The sequence below is a fragment of the Vulpes vulpes genome, chromosome 11 (genome assembly GCF_048418805.1).
Source record: "Vulpes vulpes isolate BD-2025 chromosome 11, VulVul3, whole genome shotgun sequence".
Taxonomy (NCBI): Eukaryota; Metazoa; Chordata; class Mammalia; order Carnivora; family Canidae; genus Vulpes; species Vulpes vulpes.
Window position 1 is genome coordinate 95,720,977 of NC_132790.1, and position 8,072 is coordinate 95,729,048.

The following is an 8,072-nucleotide window of genomic DNA, read 5'->3' on the forward strand; positions in this document are numbered from 1 at the left end:
TCCATACAGGGCAACTGGTTGGCATGCCTCTGAAGTCTCTTTTAATCTAGAGATTCCCTACTCCCTTCTTTTTCCCTGGAAGTTCTTTAAAAATCAGTGTCATTTGTCCTGTAGCTTTTCCAAATTCCATTTTTTCCTGATTACATTCTGGTACAATCATCTGTCCCCTGGAGTTAGATTAGTTAGATCTAGAAGCCTAATGAGATTCAGGTTCATATTTTGCCCAGATTAATTCATAAGTGGTGGTGTACGCTTCCATCATATAATGTCTGCTTGTCCCTATTTTGTGATTTGGGCGTCAATTAATAATCACTGTCCAGACCAGTAACCTTTTAATTCTATCATTCCTTCTTACTCATAAGTGAAGTCACTTCTCGAAGGAGAAACTCACCCTCATCAGCTATTCAGTTACACAGAGGTATGGTTCCTTAAGGAAGACAGAGACTTATGTCTTTCCTTTTATTTCTCAGTTTTCAAAACAATGAGTTGCACACCTACAAAGGAATAAAAATAAATAAGGAGTGATTAAGGAAGACTTACTCTGATCTTTATTCTGAGAAGAGAGAATTAAGTGAGTTGATTTAGGACTTCTATTTCAGGTGTTGGTAGGGAGAAGCCAGGAAACAGTAACTCCCAAAAAGCTGGGAGATGGGAAATGGCAATCTAAAGACTTGGCCTATTTTCAGCTGAGTCTGGGTGTAACTTCCGAGCAGGAGTACCTTGAGAGAACACAGGTAGGAAGTCCACCTCTGGGCAGGGTGGGGGCTGGCTCGGAGGCACTGTTGGCAGACAGGAAAATCAGGGCAGGGTGCCCTGAGCCTGCAGAGAATGAAGAGTTACACAAATGAGCAGCGGACTTTTGTGTGTTTGCTTTCGACCACATGGATCCTGGAGATGGTCACCCTTCCAAGTGGGGAGGTTTCCTAAGAGACACAGCATGGGATGAGGGATATTTAGCTTATGCAGCATGTCCTCTAAACAATGCAGTGAAGAGCAGCAACACTGGTGCCCATGTGTCCTATCATCTTTATTAACCTTGTCTTGACTCTCCCTGCGACTCAGTTTTATCATTTTCATGATATTGCCCCGGACACAAGAAGAGGTTTCAGTGTTGGGACATCAGCTTAAGAACCTAGGTGGTGGACACAAGAACCTAGGCCTGTACAGCTCTCCTAGCAACCACTCCTCTCATCCACCCTTCTTAGGTCCTACTTCTCTCCCTTGCTTCTCCCCTTTCCTCCTCCATCCTATCCTGCCCCCCCCCCCTTTGACTGTCCTCCTGAAGCACTCACTAAGATCAAAAAGAACCTCCTTCCTTGAAATATCAGCCTCTTTTTCAATGTGACTCTGGGGACGCCCGGGTTGCTCAGTCCGTTAAGCATCCTCCTCTTGGATTCAGCTCAGGTCCTGCTCTCATGGCTCTGGAGATCTGCCGAGGTCTGGCTCCCAGCTCAGCGGAGTCTGCTTGGACACTCTCCATCTGCCCCTTCCCCCATTCCTACTCTCTGTCTCACACACACAATCTCTCTCAAATAAATACATCTTTAAAAAGAAAATAAAAATACATGGGACTCCTGAAGACTACTCTGTCCTGTGCTCCAGAAAAAAAAAATGAACAAGTGAAGACTTGGCCCCAGTTGCAGAGACACATCCGCCTTCTTGCTTCCAGGACCTCGAGTTCCAAACCTGTGAGTCTTGGCTTTTTCACTGACTTCAGCTTCCCCGAACCCATCCCCTTTCGGCATTAGGCAATGCCTGTGATGACAGCTGACTCATCCGGGAATGCAGCTTTCCTGGAAGTTTCCTCTGCTTAGATAATCACACCTTGGGGGGTGGGGGGAAAAACACTAGTTAATACAAGATTTTTTTTTTTTTTCAGGTTTCACATTTAATTCTTTAATCCATTCAGAGTTTGTTTTTGTGTATGGTGTGGAAAAAAGTGATCTAATGTTAGAGATGAAAAATGAAAAAATGAAGATGAAAAAATGTTGGCACAATGTAGAGTGTCAGAGGAGAAGAAAAGGCATCAGAGTCCTGGGGCCAATATGTGGGTCTTAAAATCTAACTAAGAAACATGGCACAGAAGGCTGCTAACGCCTAGAGCCGGGAGCTGAGAGGTATAGAACTAAATGAGAATCTACCTTTGCCCGTTGATAGCCAAAGGCAGCTGAGTGAGAGCAGAGACTCCTTTTTTATTTACAGCTGCAGTACTTAGTACTTTCATTAAATGGATGGAGAGCTACGTGGACGAATGAATGAGGATTCACATTTATGTTAAATATTCTTTATTCTTGAGTTTTCTGGTCTGTAAATGCAGCCTGAGATAACCAGATCATAGGTTTGTTGTGAGGATTAAACAGTATGAAATATGTACACACTCACCTGGGACCTGGCCTGCTGGGTACGTGCAATAAATGTTTGTCTTGCTTTCCTTTCTACGTCCGGCTGGCCATCCGACAGAGGCCAGGCTCTGTTTCCTCATCACTTTTTGACCAGAAGGTCTAGGGAAAAGGCTGAGTGATTTTGAAGCCCTGGAAATAGCACCTATGATAATTCAGGTCACCTCCAAAACCTTTTTTTCGCCTTTTATCTCCTCCTCCTAACTATCCTATTGTAAGGTTTGGAAACGCAAGTGTTTTGCTCAGTTCAGATGGGGGAAGAGGTTCAGGGAATCCTGAGAGCTTGTAACCCGCCAAAGATGTCAGATCAGGTTGGTGGTAGAACTAGATTGCAGGCGGTGGTTGCCGTATCCCATGCTTTTCTCCCCTGTTGGACTCAAATGGGTTGGAAGTCACCAGAAAAAGAGCATTCCTTTTGTGGAACAAATAATGTTGAAGCTGCATACAAATCATTCCTACTCATTGATTCATCTATTTTATTTCATTGAGGCAGCTCTGTGATTCAAAAGATGACCACATGGGATACATAAAGTGAGAATAACACGTGACAATATATCCTCCTCGGAATGAAGAAAGGTAAGTCGCCTTACCTGGAATACCACCACGCTGCAGTCAGCTCACTGACACCTCCGGCTTCTGCAGCCTCGGTGCAGGGGAGAGGTGCTATTTGTTCATTCGTTAGAAATGTGTATTCCAGGGCATCCCTGGGAGGCTCAGCGTTTGGCCCCTGCCTTCAGCCCAGGGCCTGATCCTGGAGTCCCAGGATCGAGTCCCGCATCAGGTCCCCCCACAGGGAGCCTGCTTCTCCCTCTGCCTGGGTCTCTGCCTCTCTCTCTGTGTGTCTCTCATGAATAAATAAATAAAATCTTAAAAAAGAAAAAAAGAAAAGAAATGTGCATTCCGAAGGCACCTGGTGGCTCAGTCCATTAAATGCCTGCCTTCACCTTAGGTCAGGACCCCAGGGTCCTGGGATGGAGCCTTGCATCAGCCTCCTGACTCAGCGGAGAGCCTGCTTCTTCCTCTGCCTTTGCCTGCCACTCCTCCTGCTTGTATTCTCTCTGTCTGTGTGTGTGTCAAATAAATAAATAAAATCTTAAAAAAAAAAAAAACAAAAAGAAAAGAAAAGAAAAAAATGTGTATTCCTGGGGCCCCTGGGTGGCTCAGTTGGTGAAGCAACTGACTCTTGATTTCACCTCAGGTCTTGATCTCAGGGTTGTGAGTTCAAGCCCTGCATTGGGCTCCATTGTTGATATGGAGCCTACTTTAAAAACAACAACAATAATTTGTAATAAAAATAATAATTTAAAACTTGTTTAAATGTGTATTTCCGTAAGTACTACATGATCATTGAAAAATTCCCCCAAAAAAGCTTATTTTTTTAAAAAGCCCAAACCTCCCCTACCTACGCACTCTCAACCCTACTCTGCAGTTAATCTCTGCTAACTCTGCAGTTAATGTGCATATAATTCAAATATACGTGCATCACACAAGAGGGGTGTGTGTAGTTTTTTCACATAAATGGGATCATACCAAACATATTCTTCTTCAACCTGCTTTCCACAAATCTATAGTAATCAATGGACATCCTTCTATATCACCACAGAGATCATCTTTACCATTGAAATGGTTGCATAGTTTACACCATAACATTTCCCTATTAGTGGACAATTGGCACTTGATTTTTTCCTATAACCAAAATTGTTTATCTGTATATCTTTGTCCAATCGCATGAGAATTTCTTCAGAATGTCATTAGCCAACATTTCTTGAGTCCTTTGCCTTCACACCAGGTGATTAGGACAAGAGGATTGCTGAGTTGTGGCCATGAACTTATCTTACTGTAAAAAAAGTGGAGAACTGAGACTCACAAAAGGTAAAACCAGAGTTTTATCTTTAGGGATTTTTTTGGTTTTGTTTTACAAACTGTGTAATTATGCACTTGCGCTATTCTGTTTCTTGGCTTCTGAGGAATTCTTCCCTATTGATACTATGTCACCTTCTAAAAAGTCTTTCAAAATACTTTCCTGGGACTTATTACAGACTGATAATGGGAAAATATTTGCCATTTGATCTAAGCTCTTCTTGTTTGGTCTGTACATATGCATGCTGTGCAAAATCATGCAGAATTAAAACAATAGGATAAATTTTATCTTGCAAAAAGCAAAGAATTTTACAAGTAATTATCTTCAAATGTAGCATAGATAATGCTAAATCATCACTTTCATTTATTTGTGGTAAAAGTCAAACTTCAGAAAATTTTATTATTTTTCTAAATTAAGATGTGATATATAACATTATATTAGTTTCAGGTTTATGATATAATGATTCAATATCATGTATCCTGAAAAACAATCACCACAATAAGTCTAACATCTATCACCATACAGAGTTACGTAATTATTTTCTCGCCCATATTTATAATAAATATTTTAAATCCTTGCTTGCTACTTACATTGTCTGTCATTTCCAGGTCTGTTTCTTTCTTTCTTTTTTTTTTCCAGGTCTGTTTCTATTTACTTACTTTTCTCCTCATTAAGGGTCACATTGTCCTGCTTTTTCACATGTCTAGTAATATTTGACTGGATACTAGGCATTGTAAATTTTGCATTCTTGACTTCTAGATTTTGTTGACTTAAAAAAAATCAGACTTGTTCTGACAGTTAAGCAGATTGAGGAAAAGCTTGATATTTTTTAGGCTGATTCTTAACCTTTTTTTTTTAAGATTTTATTTATTTATTCATGAGAGACACACAGAGAGAGAGAGCAGAGACACAGGCAGAGGGAGAAGCAGGCTCCCTGCAGAGAGCCCGATGTGGGATTCGACCCCAGGACCCTGGGATCACTACCTGAGCCAAAGGCAGATGCTCAACCACTGAGTCTCCCAGGTGCCCCTGATTTTTAAGCTTTTTAAAGGGAAGGCCTAGAGTAGCCTTCACTCTGAGCTAGTTTAGCCCCACTTCTAAAGTATGAGAAGACCCGGATGGTCAATGACAGTTTAATACCCTGGTTGACTGGAATTCAGAATGAGTTCTGGGGTGTTTATTTCTCAGCTTCTTGGTAATTCCTTGCCTCTCTTACAGAATTTTGTTCTGCAGGTGTACAATTTGGTATTGAGCAATATTTTAGTAGGACCTCTGCAATTTTCTGAGCTATGTCTCCATTTAGCTCTTTTCTCATCAGCACTCTGCTCTACAAATTGTAACCACCTCAGCTTCTCCAAATTCCAGTCTCAGTCTTCGCACTGAGACTGCTGTGCCCTATTTGAGTTTTCTTTTCCTGTGCAATGGTCTGAAAATTACCTCTATGTAGAAAATTAGGGTGACCACAGGGCTCATCTCATTTATTTTCCTTCTGTCAGGGATCACAGTTCTGCAATGTCCTTTGTTCAGCATTTGGGAACAATTGTTTAACCATCTATTATGTCTAGTGTTCTACTTGTTTCTAACAAAAGGCTAAATCTGATCTCAGTTACTTTGTCATTACCAGAGGTGGAAATCCAATTTTTTTTTACATATTGAAAATGTACAACCTTGTCCCAAACTGAAACCTCTTCTAGGTCTGTGACTCAAATTTATTAACTATCAAGATGAATAAGTTCTGAGAACCTGATATACAACGTGTTGACTATGGTCAATAATACAGTGTTGTATACTTGAAAGTCATTGAAAGCAGATCTTATAGGTTCTCACTACAAAAAGGAGGAGGGGAGGGAGGGAGGAAAGAAAGAAACAAACAAACAAAAAACAAAGAAAGAAAGAAATATTAACTATGTAAGTTGGCAATGGATACATTAATTATCTTGATCTTGGTAACCATTCCATAATGTACAGGTATATCAAATCATCATGTTATAGAATTTAAATATATATATTTGTCATCATTCCTCAATGAAGCAGAACAAATAAATAAATAATAAAATTTATCAATGATCAAGATTTTGCCTTCCATTCCACAGTGAGCTGAATGGTGGCCCTCCAACAACATGTCCACATCCTAATCCTCAACCTGTGGCTAATACTGTCTTATATGAAAAAGTGTATTATACAGCAAAGGTGTGATTAAGTTAAGGGTATTGAGAGGAGGTGTATGTCCTGAATTACCCAGGTGGACTCTAAATGCAATCATATGTATACTTGCAAGAAAGAGAGGAAATTTTACCATAGAAGAGGAGGAGGCAATGGAACCATGGAGGCAGAGCTCAGAGTGATAAAGCCATGAGCCAAGGATGACCGGAAGTCAGTGGAAGCTGGAAGAGACAACGAATGAACTTTCCTCTAGAGCCTTTAGAGGAAATCCTGTCCGACCAATACCTTGGACTTGTAGCCTCCAAAACTGAAAGAGAAGAAATTTGTTGTTTGAAGCCACCCGGTTGGTGGTGATTTGTTATGGCAAACCCAGGAAACTAATGCACATTCCTTTTACTTTTTTCCTTGCTAAAGTATTTTAACACAGATCTTAGCTCAAATGTTATTATTGAATCTTTCTTCCCTCCTTCCTCCCCTGTCTCCTATAAATAGGAGTCATCTCCAGAGTCCTGCTCAGGTTCAAGTTCCACATTATTGGCGAGCAGCTTCCTATATGATGTTCTGTGCTTCATACTGTATCACATTAGCAGACCCACAGTATCTGATTGTTACTTAATGCATTTTTAATGAGGCCCAGCTTTCAAATAATTTATACAATCCCTGATTAAAGACAATTCCCAAACTAATGTCAAACCCACATTTAAAATGTGTCTTCTAAATCCAGGCATACAATTAGTGTTTCAAATAATATTTGGTCTGAGCATTCTACTCCTGTTCACACTTAACAAATTCATCCCCAATCTTTCTTGTTCCTAATTCTAGATTAAATATCTTTAAGCATCTGTCTCCAGCTATCATTTAATAACTACCCAAGCTGCAAGGCACCTCAGAATGATCAAACAAAACAGAAGTGATACAGATAACTATCAAATAACTTCATTTTTCCAAGAGGCCTGCGGTAATCTTCACATATGGACCTTTACTTTTCCACCTCAATTACATCACAATGAAACAAGAGAAACCATGTTTATTTTTTCTGGTCACTGTCTCTCTCCTTGGCACTTTAGTTTTGCTCAAAGCCCCCTGACTCCTCCCTGGAAACTGAATATTCAAAAGTTCCTTTGTCTAACCTTCCCTATGTCATGCTTCATTGCCAACCACCAACCTAACAGAGGGCTACTGGGCTCACAATTTGTTCTCTGGTCCAATATCTGAGGTCCAGGTGTGATTATTCCAAAATAGAAGTTCTTTTGTGTTACAGGGAAAGCACACTAAATAACAAATCATGCAAATAAAAAATACAGCATAGGGAATGTAGTCAATGGTGTTGTGATAGTGTTGTATGGTCACAAATGGGAGCTACACACTCCTAAGCACAGACTTGCTGAATCACTATGTTGTACACTTGAAACTAATGTAACATGTGTGTCAACTATATTCAAATTTTAAAAAGAAAGAAAGGAAAGGAAGTGTACTGAACTAAAAGAGTCAAAGGGCCTAGGTCTAAGGCCTGGTCCTGGCTCTGTATGGCTTGAAACCCTTTTCAGAGGAAGTTACCATGTGACGTAGGGTAGCGTTTCCACCTTGTGGGATGAATTTAGGTACTGTGTAGACATTCATCCGGCAAAAAAATAATACTGACCCACATC